Source organism: Mastigoproctus giganteus, chromosome 3 (genome assembly GCF_048544385.1).
Source record: "Mastigoproctus giganteus isolate SK-2022 chromosome 3, ASM4854438v1, whole genome shotgun sequence".
Classification (NCBI taxonomy): Eukaryota; Metazoa; Arthropoda; class Arachnida; order Uropygi; family Thelyphonidae; genus Mastigoproctus; species Mastigoproctus giganteus.
In genome coordinates, this window is record NC_143577.1 from 10,441,950 (window position 1) to 10,460,271 (window position 18,322).

At 38.3% G+C, this 18,322-nt stretch overlaps 4 non-coding genes across 4 annotated transcripts; all 4 read right to left on the reverse strand.

Annotated features, from left to right (window-relative positions):
* Positions 1–230: 230 nt before the first annotated feature.
* Positions 231–311, reverse strand: TRNAS-GCU (transfer RNA serine (anticodon GCU)). Its single transcript has one exon. It is a non-coding gene; the product is annotated as a tRNA-Ser (tRNA).
* A 5,426-nt stretch (positions 312–5,737) lies between these two features.
* TRNAL-CAA (transfer RNA leucine (anticodon CAA)) lies at positions 5,738–5,852 on the reverse strand. The gene is made up of 2 exons: positions 5,815–5,852; positions 5,738–5,783 (listed from the first exon to the last, which is right to left on the reverse strand). It is a non-coding gene; the product is annotated as a tRNA-Leu (tRNA).
* An 800-nt stretch (positions 5,853–6,652) lies between these two features.
* Positions 6,653–6,734, reverse strand: TRNAS-GCU (transfer RNA serine (anticodon GCU)). The gene has a single exon. It is a non-coding gene; the product is annotated as a tRNA-Ser (tRNA).
* A 4,932-nt stretch (positions 6,735–11,666) lies between these two features.
* TRNAS-GCU (transfer RNA serine (anticodon GCU)) lies at positions 11,667–11,748 on the reverse strand. The gene has a single exon. It is a non-coding gene; the product is annotated as a tRNA-Ser (tRNA).
* Between the last annotated feature and the right edge of the window lie 6,574 nt (positions 11,749–18,322).

The following is an 18,322-nucleotide window of genomic DNA, read 5'->3' on the forward strand; positions in this document are numbered from 1 at the left end:
GTTAGCTATTGATTGGGCTCTTTTTGTTGGTCTGAGGCTCTAATAATTTTGTACCTCCTTAACCCAAGTGCAGGTACAGAGGACAAGGAAACAATTTGCTTATAAAAGAGATCACACGGTTTTGCCACCTGTTTACAACGATTTTTTCTGGGATCCGAAGTAAATTACAAGAAAAAAAAAGGAGATTCAGAACAATGATATATTTTAAAGTATAGGTTTTATAAAATAACCGACGAGGATGGGATTCGAACCCACGCGGGAAACCCCAATGGATTAGCAGTCCATCGCCTTAACCACTCGGCCACCTCGTCCGCTTCTGTAGTCCTTCCTTTCTTCTAAGCACACCTTTTGTAAATATTCCAACAGGTTGGTGCATGAAGTACATGAACGATGATGAAATATTTTCTTAAATTTTTAAGGAGACAGGATGAGACAAGCTTATGTGGAGTATCTTTAGAGTCTAGTGTTCAGTTTTAATTCGCTGATTCTTCTTATTCTCACAATGTTGGTAATAAAATATAAACATTCAACAGTAGCAGAGTATTCATTAGCAATCAGAATTACTCTATTCTGACAAAAGCTGATCGGGGTAGCTCCAGATGTTGCAAAGTAGTAACTGTTCAAATAATTATCTCATCTTCATTTAAGTTAAAGGTAACAGAAAAAAAAGATCAATTACTTAAGAACCTTCATCATTAGTATCATATAATAGTATCAGCCATATAGTGCAAGGAAGCCACATGCTTTTGCTTCACTGGGAAGAAATAAAAACAACACCACGTAGGTAAGAAAACAAATTATATGCTTCCTTACTGACACCAGTAACTATCCAGTTCACCTTTGAATTCATTCACTGTTAGCCCCAACTACCTACCAATGCAATTTTTTCTAGCAATCATCGACTCACTGGAGGAAAGAAATCTTGCAGCTAAATTTACAAAAATACAGTTAATAAGTTTACAGGTTGTATGAAATGTGAAGACGGAGAAACATCAGACAAATAAATTCAAAAATAATTTAGCAGAGCGTGGTTTCGATCCACGGACCTCTGGGTTATGGGCCCAGCACGCTTCCACTGCGCCACTCTGCTACTTGAAAAGGTAACAACCACCTCACAATATAATATAGTGCCCTAATGATTTTCATTCTCAATTTGGCAGTATCACACTCAAAGTAGTGGAGGAAAAAAGGCTTGGGGTAATTGTACAGTCCGACATGATGTTCTGTGAGCAGTGTGTAGATAGGTTGCTGGGAGTTCTGTCAATAACATACAGGAATTTTTCCAGCAGAAACAAAAAGATAATTATTTCTATAAGGCAATGGTTACTACGTATTTATGCAGTTACTGCATAAAGTTCTTTGTAACCTCGATTTAGGAAGAATGTGAATCGGGTGCAGAGAACAACAATACCAGTCTATGATACAAAATTAGATATTTAACAAGGAAGATTGCAGTTCAGCAAATTGCAGCGCCTAGAAACTAGGCGCCTACGAGGAGACTTGATTAAAGTGCTAAACATCTTAAATTGATTGAGTAAATTAAATTTTGACTCTACGCCGGAAGACGCACAACAGGAAAAAAATGAAACTGGAAAAGGATGGATGCAGCACACATGTGAGAAAATTTGCTTGAATCAAGAGAATAACTGAATATTCGAGTAAACAGCGATTCGTGTTGTGAGAGGGCGGGTAGTTTGATTGAACAAATGCAAGGGCTAAAAGAATTATCACTAGAGGGTGGGAGAAGCATAGATGATGTGGATTCTTTTTTTCTTTTTGGCTGACGATGTATAAGTTTACTTCTTTGCACCATTTTCCACTACTAATTCTAACGATATGTAATTAATGCAAGATATGTGGATGAATGGACAAGAATTGAAATGGGGTGCTTCACACACTTTCGTGATCGCGATTTTCAAAATCAGTTATTAAATTTACGCATACCCGATTATAGACACTGTCCCCTATTAACATATAAGCGTTATCATAAAAAAATATCGATAAATAAATAACCGCTTGATGGAAACAGAAGAGGTTAAAGAAGTTTATGCTTGGGTTGGAGGTTTATGCTTGGGTTGGATGTTGAGAAGACGAAAGAAGATATTTGTTGACATTGGACTTGAACTTCTGTAGACTGGAATTTTCAGGAAATACGTATGAAGGAAGGAGGTGAGTGCTGAAAATTAAGCTAAGTTAAACATATTATCTAGTTATTACATTACAGCACATAAGGACTCCTTAAATATCAAGAGTATGAAGGAATGTGGCTCCAGAAACTGGCAGTTGAATGAATAAACGAAGAAGAAGATGAAAAGTTGGTTCTGGGAGTTTGAAGTTGGACAGCAATTGGATGTTGGCTGGTGGCGGCACGTGTTCGGACTGTTTTGAAAGAGAGAGCGGGAATTATAGAAGCCAATTCAGAAGAACAGTGTCCTTGGAAGTATCTGCAGAAGACGCATGCAGCAGAAACAGTACGTCTATGAGACAGCAAGTGGAGAGACTCTGTTAGAGATGAATCATTAATTAACCTAACTGCCCTCTTCTGAATGGAATCAAGAAGCCTGAGAGAGGTTTCATCTGGGGTGATGCCCCCTAAATGTGGGAACAATATTCCATGGCAGGGCGGATTTGCGATTTATACAGAGTAAGCAGCAGTTGGGAAGAAAAGTAACGGCGAGAGCGAAAGAGAAAACCAAGTTTTTTTAGATGCAGAGGAAGCAATATTTGTAATGTGCTTGTGCCAACAGAGCTTAGAAGTCAGGGTAATCCCCAAAAGATATATATCATTTTGCTTAGAAATCGGAGTGTCACTAAAGATAAGCATAGGAGCAGAAGAATCCTTTTTGCGAGATATAAGACAAGACTGAGTTTTAGAAGGGTCGAAATCAACTAAGTTGTCTTTGCCCCACTGGAGAATTATCTGGAGATGGGCATTTAAGGAATTGGTTGCAGATTTTCGAGAAGTTGAAGCTGATTGGGCAAGACAAGGTTTCTCAAAATGGAAAGTGGAATGCAATGTGCTATCATCGGCAAAACTATGGATAGGATTTCCAGTCAATGGAAGAAGGTCATTAATATACAAGAGGAAAAGCGTGGGGGAAAGAACTGAACCTTGGGGGGACACCGGCATTGATGGAGAAGTTAGAAGACAGAGAGCCATCTACCATCACCCTCAGTGAGCGATCAGAGAGAAAACTAGGTAACCAATTACTAAAAACAGTTGGAAACCATAAGATGGAAGCTTGTTTTGAAGACCTTTATGCCAAACACGATCGAAAGCCTTTCAGATGTCAAGAGCAACTACTTGTGTTTCACCGAACCTTTCCATTGAATTAGTCCATAAATGGGTAACATAAGCCAGAATATCACCAGTGGATCGATACTAACGGAATCCACTGACGTTGATCAGACAGAAGGTTTCTAGGTAGTTTAAGAGTTGCCGGTTAATTGATTTCTCCATTACTTTAGAAAGAGTAGAAGTAATTGCAATGGGACGATAATTGGATGGCAGGGATTTGTCACCCTTTTTTGGAACTAGCTGGATATGAGCAAATTTCCAAGCAGAAGGAAAAACACCTTTGGAATAAGAAAGTGAAAAAAGGCGGCAAAGAATAGGAGTAAGTTCAGGAGCACAGGTTTTGAGAACAAGTGAAGAAATACCATCAGGACCTGGAGCTTTCTTAGCATCAAGAATCGTCAAAATCCTTCTGACATCCTTTCGACGGAAGACCACAGGAGTCATTGAATGGAGCGTGTTGGGAATAGTGGGAGGTGTTTTACCAAGATCATTAATACATGGGAGAAAGAAAAGAAAGTCACATGGGTGACTAGAAAACGGGAGCCAGCTGGAGTTATGAACGTTAAAATCACCAAGAAAAATTACCTCACTGTTAGGAAAGTTGGACTGGAGAAAGTCAAGTTGCAAAGAGAGGAAGTCAAAGAGCTCCAAGTGATTAGTGGAGTTGGGAGAACGGTAGAGACAACAGATGAATTTGACAGAATGAGGTAGAGATTTTAAGCCAGAGAAGATCAAAGAGAGGAGATTTCAAATTGCCAAGTCTCTGACAGGGAATATCAGAACAGACATATGCACAAGTACCACATTTGAGGCGAAAGGAATCATACAGCGAATAATTAGGGCATCTGAGATGAGCAGTAGTTGAATCAACCGATAACTGAGATTCTGTCAGAAAAAGTAGATGGGGTTTGGCAGACTGCAAGTGGAAATGGACATCGTTGAGATTAGAATTGAGACCACGTATATTTCTGAAATGAATAAAGAAGTGCTTCGGAGATTTAGATCTTTTCGTAAGTTTATTGACAATTCATGGTGTATTCAATAATAAGAAAAAGTGGGTGGGACATGCTGTATTAAGTAATGAAATTTTTGGATATGGCGTACACATGGTAAGAACATGCCCAGATCCTTGACATAACATGGCCTCGACAATGTTCCCCGCGTGCCCACTACTCGGACTCCCTCCAGTCACTATCTGGCAGAGTAGAGGTAGCAAGATTATACACTAGCTGATCCGGAAGCCCCTTAAAGAGTTACCAATAGGTTCGGTCCGGTGTATTAACTAGCGGCCGGCCTGCGAATACCGTTTTAGAGCTGAACCCTCGAAATGTAAGGAATATTGGATCTCGCCACGATGTTCATCATAACCTCAAAAGTCATCAATCATACTGAATGATGGAAGAGATAGGGAAGGGTTGACCGGAACTTAGCTCTAGAGACTAAACATGAGTTCCACCACTTCAAGCCTCCAATAAGCAAAGTGGTGGTATTGCGCCGGATGATGAGAGTTATCTACCACCTAGTACTGCCTGGTAACATAGAGGGACGGCATTCTTCCATGTGGTGCGGGCGCCACACTTCGACCTCTGCTTACGTTGGTTCACACCTGGGTAGTCACCCACCATGTACTTGTGCATGGAGGTTATACCCAGATTACTAACAGTCACACCATCGTGAAGGTGGTGAAGGCACAGGGTTTGGCTGTCACAGACCGTCCGGAATTCGCCGAAATTGGGTCCACTTGACTTGAGTGTCACTCGAATATCAGTTCCATCAGCGGTTTAGTCTCCCAGGTAGCAAGTACAGCTTGTCTGGCATATCTGAGAGAATGTCTGTGACAACCTCAAGGACCTCAAGGACCTCAAGGTTGAGAATGTCACCCCTTTTCACCATTCCGCATCTTTTCGCAATAAAAAGAGGCCTCATGTATATAAAGGATGATTCCTAACCCCTCAACTCCTATTTATATTAAACATATTATTGCGAAAGTGTAATACCTCAACCAGCGGTGCTTTGCTGATCGTCCATTTGACCTGGAATAGACATAGGCTTGAAACAGTTTACAGAATATTCGCACTAGTAAGAGGTTCAACAGTGGGATGGGAGAAGAAACCTTTAGCGTCGCAAGTGATATTCGTGATCCAAAGAACGTAATATCAACGAGAATTATTTCTCGTTGATATTATAATAATATTTAACTTGCGCAGGCAAGATCACGTGTCTCCGTTATGTATCCCTTGTACGCCTTTCTGGACAATCAGATTGCATACAAGTTGATTCTTTGGAAGAAATAGGCGGACTTAGTAACAAAAATAAGAGAACGAAGATCAGAAAGTGAAATGTACTTTTTATGTTAATAAATGGAAAAAGTGCAAAGAAAGTAGACAACATTAGAGAAATCAAATTGAACATTCTGTATACTAATCGAAAAATACATTCTGTCAGGAGTGAGATTCGAACCCACGCCCACATACGTGGACCAGAAATCACAGCCACATGCGTTGGGAGGAAGAAAGCTTGAGTCTGGCGCCTTAGACCGCTCGGCCATCCTGACAACACGAGTTCCTTTATGTTCTCTTAATGGATAAATGGCTGAAAAGAAAAGTGGTAAGCAAATAGGATTACATTCTCAACCCCATTGAGTTCAGGTTAGTTGTTCTCAACCTTTTTCTTTTTGCCAAACCCTAGAATAATTGTAGAGAATACAGCAAACCTTTTAATAGTTAATTTAGTTTTAAAATTAGCCACCTACTTCAACGCACTAAATTTATTAAAATTAGACTTTATGTAAGACATAAGATGTTTAAAATTACAATGTGTAATTGTAGTAATATTAAAATGTAATTCTTTAAACATAATACAGTACTATCAAAAACCGTTACTGTAAAAGAAAAACTAGTCCTATACTAAAAAGACGCACGTGGTTATGTTAAAAAGCAAATATTTTATCACGAAAATAAAAAGGGAAATGAATGTTACAGTTAAGGCGTTATACTTGATAAGATGAGATTCTACAAATTACAAGGATGGCCAATCATTTCAAATAAATGAATTCATAAAAATAAGTAAGAAACAAAGTTTCTGGTGTTTATATTTGCTGTGGTTCGCACCTCGAGAAACACAGAACTTTTTTTGCTACAGGTTTTTTTGTTGGTCTGAGGTTCTAATAATTTTGTACTTTGGGTTAAGGAGGTACAGACGAGAAGAAAGCAGTTTGCTTATAAGGAGATCACACAAAATCGGTTCATCTGTTTACAGTGATTTTTTGTGGGAACAAAAATAAATTTCAAGAAAGAAAGAGATTAAGAACAATGATAGATTTTTTTAAAAAAAGTTAAGGATTTAAAAATAATCCGACGAAAATGGGATTCGAACCCACGCGGGGAAACCCCAATGGATTAGCAGTCCACCGCCTTAACCACTCGGCCACCTCGTCTGCTACGCTGTTCCTTCGTTAGTTCTCAGCACACCTTCTGAAAACTTCCCAAAAGTTTGGTGCCTGAACTACATGAACGAACATCATCAAGGTGCAATATTTCGTTAAACTTTAAGAAGACAGGATGAGACAAGCTTATGTGGAGTATCTTCAGAGCCTAGTAAGATTATATTCTCTCTCGAAATTCTCATAATGTTGGTAATAAAATGTAAACATTTAACAGCAACAGAGTATTCATTATAAACATATATTATATACATAGAAGACCTCTGAAAACCAGGCGAAAACCAGTTGTAATCACCCTTCTAAACTAAGCGGGGTTCTGCTGTAGTCACCTTTCCTCTTCAAGAGCATCTCGAGGGATGCGTGATGACTCTTCCTATGATTAAAGCCAGCCCCTTTCAAAATCGGCCATGTGGTAGGCAATGGCATACCACGACATTATCTGATGCCACAGAGACCATAATAAAACCACCTCCAAAAACTGCTGTTAAAGGAAAACAAGCAACTAGGTGGAAGGATGGGATCAGTGAACTTTTGGGCGTGACATTTTGCGATGCCACTCGTATAGCACATGATCAATGGAGTCTGAGGAATTTGTTGGTGGCTACAACAGCTCCTCAGGGAACTATGTCACTGGAAGAAGAAGAAGAGAGTGTTCATTAGCATTCAGGATTACTCTATTTTGCCAAAAACTGATCGCAGTAGCCCGAGATGTTGCAAATTGCAAAGCAGGAATAGTTGAAATAATTATTTTATCTCCATTTAAGTTAAAAGTAACAAAAAAAAATCAATTACATAAGAATCTGCATAATTAAAACAAAGTACTATAACAGTAAGAGTAATAGTATTAGCCATATAATGAAAGGAGGCCACAGGCTTTTACTGGCCTGGCAAGAAAAAAAAAACCCACCAAGTAGGTAAGAAACCACAAATCATATGCTTCCCTCCTTACACAGGTTGAGCTTTGAATTCATTCACACGTTCAGCCTCGAATACCTGCGAGGGCAACTTCTTCCAGAAATCAACGACTGGCTTGCTGAAAGAAACCTTGTAGTCAAATTTACACAGTAACAAATTTTCAGTTCATAAGTTGTATGAAAGATGAAGACGGAGAAAAATCATACAAATAAATTCAAAAATAATTTAGCAGACCGTGGTTTCGATCCACAGACCTCTGTGGTTATGGGCCCAGCACGCTTCCACTGCGCCACTCTGCTATATGTCAATACAACCAACATCTCCTATATATAATATTGTGCTATAACGATTTTCTTTCTCAATTTGACGATACCACAGTCAAGTTCGTGAAGAAAGAAAAAGGCTTGAGGGTAATTGTGCGACAGTCCGACATGAAGTTCTGTGAGCAGTGTGTAGACAGGTTGCTAGAAGAGTTCATGGGAGTTCTTTCAACGACGTACAGGAATTTTGCAGGAGGAACAGAAAGGTAATTATTTTTATAAGGCAATGGTTAGCGAGTATCTCGAGTATTGCGCCCAACTCCGAAAACCTAATTTAGGAAGGAAGCGGAAGGGCTGAAACGGGTGCAGATAGGAGCGACAAATTAGTTAAAGATACAAAAGGATATCCTTACCAAAAAGGCTGCAGTACTGCAAGTTGTGCTGCCAAGAAACTAGCCATCTGCTAGGAGACTCGATTTAAGAATTTACGGCCTTAAATTAATTGAGTAAATTAAATGCTGATGGAATCCTAACTCCAGGTCGACGACACACACACACACGTAAAGGTACATAAACTGAAAATAGTGAAGGACGAATACATCATAGATGTGAGAAAATATGCTTGTATCAAGAGAATAGCTGATCGTTGGAGCAAACATCGATTGGTGTTGTGAGAGGCTAGTTTGAGTGAATCAATTGAAGGACTACATGCATTATTACTAGAGGATGGGAGAAGCACCGATGATGTGGGGTCTTTCTTCTTTTTGTCTGACGATATTTTCCACGAGTATTGTTGACAATACTAGACGAGTTATCACACCATTGCACTATTTTCAAGTAGCTAGCGTCTCCAAAATTTTAATACTATTGACAGTCAATGCCAGAGTTCTTCCTGGGGGAGGATAATAATTGGAATGTGGTGCCTTACACATTCGACATCGCGACTTTCCAAGTTAGATATTACATTTGCACATACTCGATGAGAGACACTATTCCCAATTACCATATAAAGATGATCATAAAAAGTAATAATAAATACATAACCGCCTGATGGAAACAGAACAGATTAAAGAACACCCTGTAACTGCCTCTTCTTCTTCTCTCATTTAAGCCAATCATTTTTCGGCTAAACCTCATTAATATATTATTAAAAAGAAAATTCGTGTCGAAATGGCTTTCTTATATTGCATGAGTGAACTGCACAATGATCATTTGTAAAATAGCACACCACCAGTAAAGAGTGGCGCAGTGGAAACGAATGGACCCCATCATTCTCAGATCCGTAGATTTATTTCACTCTCTGGTAATAAGATTTATTTATTCATTTTCAGACACTTTCATATCCGTAAAGTGCCTTTAAAGTTCATGTAGGTCTGCCGATAGAATAATAAACTGTGTAAAATCCTGCACTTTAAATTTCAGCAGTTTTAGCAAAAATAAAATAATAAAATAAGAATAAATAAATAAAATAAACATTTTGCAACAGCGAAAAGGTGATCCAGTGGTCATATTTTTATCTGTTTGGAGAACAGAAGGATTTAAACTGAACATGTAATGCAATGGTCTGAATTCACTTAGTAGACCAAACTGGCGAGTTACCATGCCATTGAACTATTTTCAAATAGCTAGCCATCTCCAAAAGCTGAGCCTCTCCAAAGATGAGCCTGTTATGAGAGCCTTTTTCAGGAACAACTGGTCGCTCATTTGATAGAAGGTGATCTTTAGGGCAACACCCAGACAAAAACAGTTGTTCCGAAGTTTTTAGATGCTTCCTTTCATCATTTTCCAGTAGTAATCGTTTTCAAGCTTTCTTCCTTTCATCATTTTCGACAAGTAATTTTGCCAATATTAGACGAAACTGGTTGACAATACTGTTGAAAGTAGTGCAATAGCAGCACAACTCTTTACAAAGGCAAGTTTGTTCAGATGCAAGAATTAAAACCATTACATTATCCAGAGAGAGAGAGAGAGAGAGAGAGATATAAAAGAGCAGCAAGATTAATAGAATTCCTAGAAGTAAAAGGGCTATACATAATGAACGGCTTGTATTTGTAAAAACAAAAAAAGAGAACAAAAATGGAATAAAAAAACAAAAGAGAAGCCTGAACGGTCTAATCTTCAGTGAAATACAGAAGTTGCAATAAAAAACCCTGCTTTCAAAATAAGGGATACGGGAAATTTATTGGAGGATCCTCTGCAAACTCATTGTGTCAATGATTACTATGTATGTGTTTAGCTTCAAAGTGACGAAGGTCTCTATTTTGTTAATTGGGTGTATTCTATATGGTCGATTTGTCTCTTCCTTGGACGTAAAACCCGAGATAACAATAGGGGAAAAAACATGCAACTATTGTCTGAGATAAATTAAACTTTTTGAAAAAGGCCCCTAAAATTTCCTCGGGTCATTGATGGAATTCGAATTCGGACCTTTACCACCCGGAATCGGAAGAACGGTGATTATCTCCATCGTTCTACCGTGAAGGTTCTGTGACTGGAGAAAAGTATTTCCCTTGCAGAGGAAATTCAGGAATAAGACTTCCTAAAGCAGGAATACGAACCAGTCAATAGAACGAATTATTTTCAATTTAAAGATGACAAATATGAAATTTTTCAGTGATTTTTCAAGTGATGATGAAGTGCAATTTTTTGGAATCTATGTCACGATCTATACATATATATAGTTTTTAATTCTGTAATTTAACATCGCAATTTTTCTAATTTAGGACAATATTCTAACATAATTTTACAATATATAAAGGATTATAATATTTCTGTTTGTTTCTATTTATTAAACAGAAATTAATGCCACAGTTTCAAGTATACGCAGTTTTAGAGCTTGCCATCTACACTACAAACTCTTGGTTTAAGAAAGACAAGGTGTTGTTGGCACCAATAATTGGGCTGGTGAAACGTATACGAAGTTAGAGAAAGGAGTTGGAGATAGTGGGTGACCTTGAACTGCTAGTTGAATTTCTCCTCACTGTAACCAGAGGTCTGCTGGAATCAATTTTATCAGCATCTAATATGAATAACAAAACATTACTAACAGCGTTATCTCTATAGTTCAGTGGTAAGAGAACTGATCTTAAACCAGGAATCGTGAATTCAATCCTTACTAGTGGGCCGTTTCTCTTTTATTTTCTATAAATCATTTTTGGTTGGTGTTCACTCTCCAGATATCGTTATGTAGAAACTGAATCCCAATTGAAAATCAACTGAAAACTATTTTCATTTTAGCAGTCAGAAATTATTTTAAATATCTTCAACACCATTATTTCGGAAACAATCGAACCTAGAATATAGGAGATATTCTTGCAGAAAGTAATCCAGTCATCGTAATAATAAGAGAAGGCTTCCAGTTTCTTCCTCACAGTAGAATGAAATTATATAGGACTCACCTGTTGCAATAGAGAAATCAAACTGAACAAGAAATATAACAGAAAAATGAAAAACAGAAAGTGAGAATTAAATTTCGCTTATCGGGTGATTTCAACGAGCGATTTACTTTCGACAAACAGCTAACTTGTTCTGCTGCACGTTAGCTATTGATTTGGCTCTTTTTGTTGGTCTGAGGCTCTAATAATTTTGTACCTGCTTAATACTTCGATTAAACAGGTACACGCCACAAGGAAGCAGTTTGCTTATAAAAGAGATCACACAGTCGATGCACCTGTGTACAGCGATTTTTCTGGGACCAGAAGTAAATTACAAAGCAAGGAGATTCAAAACAATGAAAGATTTTAAAGATAACCGACGAGGGTGGGATTCGAATCCACGCGGGGAAACCCCAATGGATTAGCAGTCCATCGCCTTAACCACTCGGCCACCTCATCTGCTTTTTCATGCCTTTGTTTCTTCTAAGCACGCCTTCTGTAAACATCTCAAGATGGAATATTTTGTTGAACTTCATGGAGACAGGATGAGACAAGCCTATGTGGACTATTTGCTGAGCCTAATAAGATTATCTCTTCTAATTCTTGCAATACTCATACGGTTGGTAATAAAATATAAAATATAATTAGTTTTCAATAGTAAAGTATTCGTTAGCGTTCTGGATTGCTCTGTTCTGCTAAAAACTGATTGGAGTAGCCCCAGACGTTGCAAATTGCAAAGCAGAAATGGTTGAAATCATTATTTCCATTTCCATTTAAAGCCAATAGAAAACAGAACATTATAGAAGCATCTGCATCATTAAAACAAAATGTATTAGTTTAAAGGAACACAAAAATTAAAATTTTCAAAAAAATAAAGAGATATAAAATTGCAGAAACACAAGTCATTCTAAGAATCTTTTTGCGTATTTTACGGTAAGAACCACGAAGACACATTTATGGAATACTGGATTATGCGTTTACTCTGTTAGAATGGTGGCATGAAAATTGAGCTAAAAGATAAGGAGTGAAACTTATGTTTGTGACTTTTTTTGTAAAAATTCAATGAAACGTTTTCTTTATAAAGTTTTGGAAATGTATACATAATATGATAATGCTCAAAGAAAGTTGAGAATTATCACATTTAATGGCATAAAATAGTACATCGGTTTTTCCTCCACGTTCTCATTTGGAACGTTACTGCAGTTCGCTTCTTCACAACAGAATAAAACGAAAGTTATTATCTCATTCTGCCTCTCCTCTCCATATACTGTATATAGGTATAAAAACAATTTTTATTCCCGTTTTTTATAGTTTTCTATCTCAGGGGAGTATTCATGTGGGGGAGGGGGAGGGGGATATGCCCTCCTTAACCATGCGTATAAGTGTTCCTAGGTGTCTAACAAAAACGTTCAAAAACCTGGTCGTCAAGTCCCACCACCTTTCGATGATATGATAGTGTTCTGTTTTTAAAACGTACTCAACACTACTTACAAATGTAGGCTGAAATAAAACGTTGAGTTTGACTAGTTAATAAACGACACTAGCCAATGTAATGTTTAACTCCCCTAATCGACTATCTCTCATTACCCGCTCAAATAAAATTCAGAAAATTTTAACTCAAACCAGTTGTAGACTGCATCCATCACAGTTTCAAGACTTTTTTCAGATTTGGAAATAGAAAGTAGTCCAATGGAGCCAAATCCGGTAAGTAGGGCGGTTGTTGTAATGGTTTAAATTCACAGTCACATGATGTGCACCAGCACTGTCTTGATTCAAGATGACTCTTTTGGACAATTTCCCGTGCTTTTTGAGCTTCAACTCCTCGTGCAAACGTCTCAGTAGGTTAAAATAATACTTGGCATTGATATTGGCATCTCGTTTCTGAAAATCAACCATTATCATTCCTTCTGTAGCTCAGAAGACGAATGCCATGACTTTCCCAGCAGATTCCTGCCTTCGAAACTCCCTTTGGGGGGGGGGGGGTAGAAGAGAGAGAGAGATGGCATCCACATCTGCATGTGAAGACAAAGTAACACAGCCTCCCACTGCGGTGTGCATTTGTCTTGTCCACGTTTAATTTCTTCAACCGTGTTCAATGTTTCTCCTAATTTTTTTTTGTTGTTCCTTTTAAATATATTTAAAAAATTTCCATTCCGACTTAGAAAAATCTACTCATGCTACCAACGTATCCTGAATGTAAACTCGTCTAGTATACGTATGTTCTAGCATAAAGAGAATGTCAGAGTATAAACAAAATTACAAGCGGCTAGCAGAGCGTGGTTTCGATCCACGGACCTCTGGGTTATGGGCCCAGCACGCTTCCACTGCGCCACTCTGCTACCTGTTACGTTTACTCCCTTTTCATTTCTTTTCTTTTTTTTTGAAATCTTAAGTTTTAAATTTTATAGATTAAGCTAAATTTTAAATTATTAGGCTGAAATTTATTTATATACAGAGAAAAATATTCCCTTTAAGGGGAGGAATAGAATGTGTATAATTCCCCTTCCCTCTGTTTCGATCAATTTGTGCGATAGTTTTTGTTTTAAATGATTTTTTTGGCAATGGAATATTATTTGGCAATTTTTTTTTGCCAAGTAAAAGTTACAGTGGATTGAGAAACATTCTCAATCCACTGTGCAGCTTTGGATTGAGAATGTTATGATCATCCCCTTCACGCTGAAGGGATGATCATAACACCTCAAAAAGAAAATGAGTTCAAGGATTCATCCTGCCAGGTATCAACAATCTCATGGCGAATGTGTAATGGTGTGGGGAGTATTTTCATAATGCACATTATGTTCCTTCACCAGTGGCACAAAATTTCATGCCGGATGTTATCTGAAAATTGCTTCCGACCAATCGCATCCCTTCATGGTTGCACTGTCACAATTCCAGAATTGTGCAGAAATTAGTCCAGTAATATGAGAGGAAATTCAGCCTACTGTGGCAGCCAATTACTAGATCTTAATCCAATTAAACACTTATGGTATGAGGTGTAACAAGCTCTTCAGTGATATCCGAAACCATGCACTAGGATGATAAGTACACCCTAGTGGGTGGTTTACGTATGTTATTGAAAATGTGTATGAGTTTTGGATACGCATGGTCAAGCCCGTGACTAAGGTGATTAAGGAAATAGGTTCTAAAACTCAGATATGTGCTTAAAAATTTCTCATCACCCTCAGTTTTCAAACATTGTAGATTAATGACCGAAACCCAAGACCTGTAGTTGGTTTAATCATCCCTTCCGTCTACTGCAACCGGATCTAGTATAGTTGGGCAGATGGGCTGAGAAGTGGGGCAACTGAAGTTTAACACTGGCATATGCAAAGTACTACTTTGCGTAGAAGTAACCTCAGAGAAAAGTATCAACTGTGTTGTACTACACTCAGTTTGGTAGAGAATGAAAAAAGACCTGGGGTAATTGTGCAGTCAGATATGAAGTTCTCTGAGCAGTGCCGACGGGCTGCCAAACCAGGTCATGGGGGTCTTGTCAATGATATACAGGAATTTTGCTAGTAGGGAAAACGAGGTGTTATCCCTTTGTATAAGGCAATGGTCAGACCAGGCTTTGAGTACTCCGTACCTCATTTTAGAAAGGATGTATAGGTGTTAGAACCAGTATAGAGAAGAGCAACAAGATTGGCGAGGGAAAGAAGGGAGCCCCTTACCAAGAAAGGCTTAAGTTCTGCAAAATTTGAGCATCTGGAAATTAAGCATAGGCGAGGTGATCGGACTGAGTTGTGTAAGGCCTTGATTGATTTGAGCAAATTCAATGCTGATTGGTTTCTTCTTCTTTCTCAGATTAGGAACCTGTGGAAGTTAATAGTTTAAATAAATTTAAGGAAGAACTAGAAATATTTTTAGAGCGAATGGATGGGTGAAATGGGAATTTGTTTTGGTTGATGCTGTATAAGCTTGCTTTCTTGCATCATATATCTCTACTAGTGAAAATGCTGCATTATCTATTTATTTCATTTTTTTTTCTAGAACATTCGAAAGCTTTAACTTTCGAGATTGTTATAGAACGTACCAGAATATCGTCACGTGCAGAAGAAAGATCGGGATGTCTCTGGAAGTTTCTAAAACTTTCGACAGATATCTCTAGGAATTTTGTGAGCCTTCTAGAAACTTCTCTACCAGTATATATACGAGTGGCTTCAGCACCACGCAAGCATTTTCTTATTTCAAAAAGTGTATGAGTTTTAGAGAGTGAGTGGTGAACAAAATGAACAAGTGTGTTAGTGAATTAGCGTTTGCAAACAAGTGTTGTGTGCATAAGTATAAAACGTGAACTGTGTTTAAATTACAAATAAAAATCTACAATTTCTTAATTGAGTTCTTATGTGCGCGTACCTCAACCGTACATGAAATATGTCTGCGACTTTCTGGAGTTCCTTGTAGGTGTTCGCTGAGAAACCTATTGCTGCTAGGCTGTTATGTAGGGTCCTTGGAACCATACCTGATACGATGATCGGGATGGTCGTTACTTGTTGCATATGCCACATCTCTTTGATCTCCTGTTTTAGGTTCCTGTACTTCCTGATTTTTCCCCCATGGATTTTCTGCAGGTTGCCAATGTTGGGTACCGCTATGTCAATCAGATAGGTAGCCATTTCCTTCTTGTCCACAAGGGTTATGTCCGGTCTGTTGTGGGGGATTGTCTTATACGTTATTATGGCGCGGCCCCCAGTACAGCTTGCGGGTTGTGGTATCTAGTACTGCCTGCGGTTCGTACTTGTAGTACAGTACACTTTCTTCGATCAACTGGTATTTCCTTGCTAGCTTCTGATGAATGATCCTGGCTACCCTATTTTACAACATCACCGCGGGATGCAAGGACATCCCGCGGTAATGTTGTAAGATATAGATCTCACAAATTTAAATAAGAATATTTGTTTTTGCTAAAAGTAAGATTAAAGTTTGAAGAATGCTAGATTCAGTAATGGACAGTTTTAAGCGTGAGAATTAAGAATAGTAGCAAAGGGGTAAAAAAGTACCAGGTAAAGGGGTGCCATTTGAGAACAGGCATGAAGGGGTTGCTTAAGGAAGAACAACAGGACGTGAAACGGGATTTTACGAAGCGCCTCCTTTGATCTATGGCACCGTTAGAACCAAAACAGGAAATGAGTGGACGTCCAGTGTTCGCGTCAAAATAAAATGGCGTCAGGCTGACTGATATTTGGGTGTTTGGGTACATTTAGAGAGAAAGGTATGAAACGAAAATGAGTGTTTTTGGAGGTTACCGGTGGACATGAAAGGGTCATACTGCCTGTGAAAAAAAAATAAGAAAGTTCGAGAAAAGGGTTGGTTTGCGCGCTAGGGAAACAGCTTGGGAGAATTGTGTTAGCAAATAGAAAAGAATGAAAAATTACACAGAAAAAGAGGATTGGTTGCAGTCCTTGGGGGAGGCGTGCCAAACTTGAGGGGAAGAAAAAAAGTTCGGGGAGAGAAAAATTGAGAGAGGAGCATTCTGTGTCTGACTTCTGTGTGGTGTGGTCTAAGGGGAGAGGGTCGTGAATTGCGGTTGAAATAGAGGTAGCGAGTTTGGTAATGTAGGCTCTTGTGAAGAGTCTGAAGGAAACCTCGCAAAGGAACTGCTCATGGGTTCTAGTGCCGACCGCAGAGAATGAGCCAAGTATGTACTCCTGTGATTATATCATCTACACAAGAAGGTGCGTCATGTCAAGAGTGCCCAAGAAGTGAAAGAATGCCTGTCAGTCACGAAGGAAACCGGAGTGCCCAAGGATCTGAAGTAAGCCTGTCAGTCTCGAAGCAAAATCGGAGTGCCCAAGGATCTGAAATAAGCCTGTCAGTCTCGAAGGAAAACCGGAGTGCCCAAGAAACTGAAGTAAGCCTGTCAGTTACGTAGGAAACCTGAACACAAGGACATTGGAAGTAGCGGCGATGTCGGAATGTAAGTCTGTTCCTTGTTTCTTTATTGCATCCTGAACTCAAGGACTCATAACCTAGCTCTGTAAGCAATTGAGTGATAGTCCTTTTAAAAGAAAGGAACATTCCTGTTGTTAATGATTATTGAATAAGTGTAAGGTTGGTTCACGAGTAGTAAAATCAAAGTAATAATATAAAGGAATTAGCAAAGAAATTATATTTATAAGGGTAGTACTGTAAGGACAGGTTAACCTATGTCATGAAATTAGGCCAAGTGCCAAACAAGGTAACATATCAGTTGAGGTGTAAAGAGAAATAAATTTTATTAATAGATAAACTTCATGAGTAAAGAGGGATGACTAATATGATAACTTGGGTGACTAAGATGTTAATTAAGGTAGAATGGGTGACCTATAGGGAATGTTATTGAGATAAGAGGGTACCAGATGTAATACGCTTCATGTATTAAAGGCTAGAATCAAAGATTCTAAAGGAGTAATAAGAGCTGAAGTAAATATTATTGATATAAGAGAAAGACAAGAAAAATTTGTAAGGTAGGAAAATGATTGAGTAATCATTGTGGAGTCAAGTTTATGTAAATACAACAGATGCAAACTGATGTTAATAATTCGTATATTGAGAATAATTGAGGGGGGAGAGAGAGAGAGAGAGAGAGTAGTGCATTGTAGCATGGTTTACATATGTATATGGGAATTGTGATGCTTGTATATAATTATTTGTTTCTTTTATGTAAATTCTGTATTTATGTAAATGTTGTTGTATGCTCATTAAAGGTTTGTAAATTTTTGTAAATAAATGTGTGGCTTTAATGTTCTGCTAACAACCGCTTTACACACCCTAGAAATTGGAATTTTCTGAAATTGGTAGTCAGATTTGCGTATGTGAGGGGTGATACAGACGTCAGCAGCGTGTTCAGAGAATTGCAAATAAGATTAAAATAATATAAAAAAAAAAAAACATCCTCCCCACAATGTGTTGGATCGTTTTTGAAGCCAGGTGGCATCGTCGACGTGTATCATCGGACACTCCGGGCTCTTTGGCGATGTATTTTCTATAGTTTCTTGTGTTGATTACCTGGTCTTGGATGGCGAGCATGAATCCTTCAGCCTCAGCGAAGAGC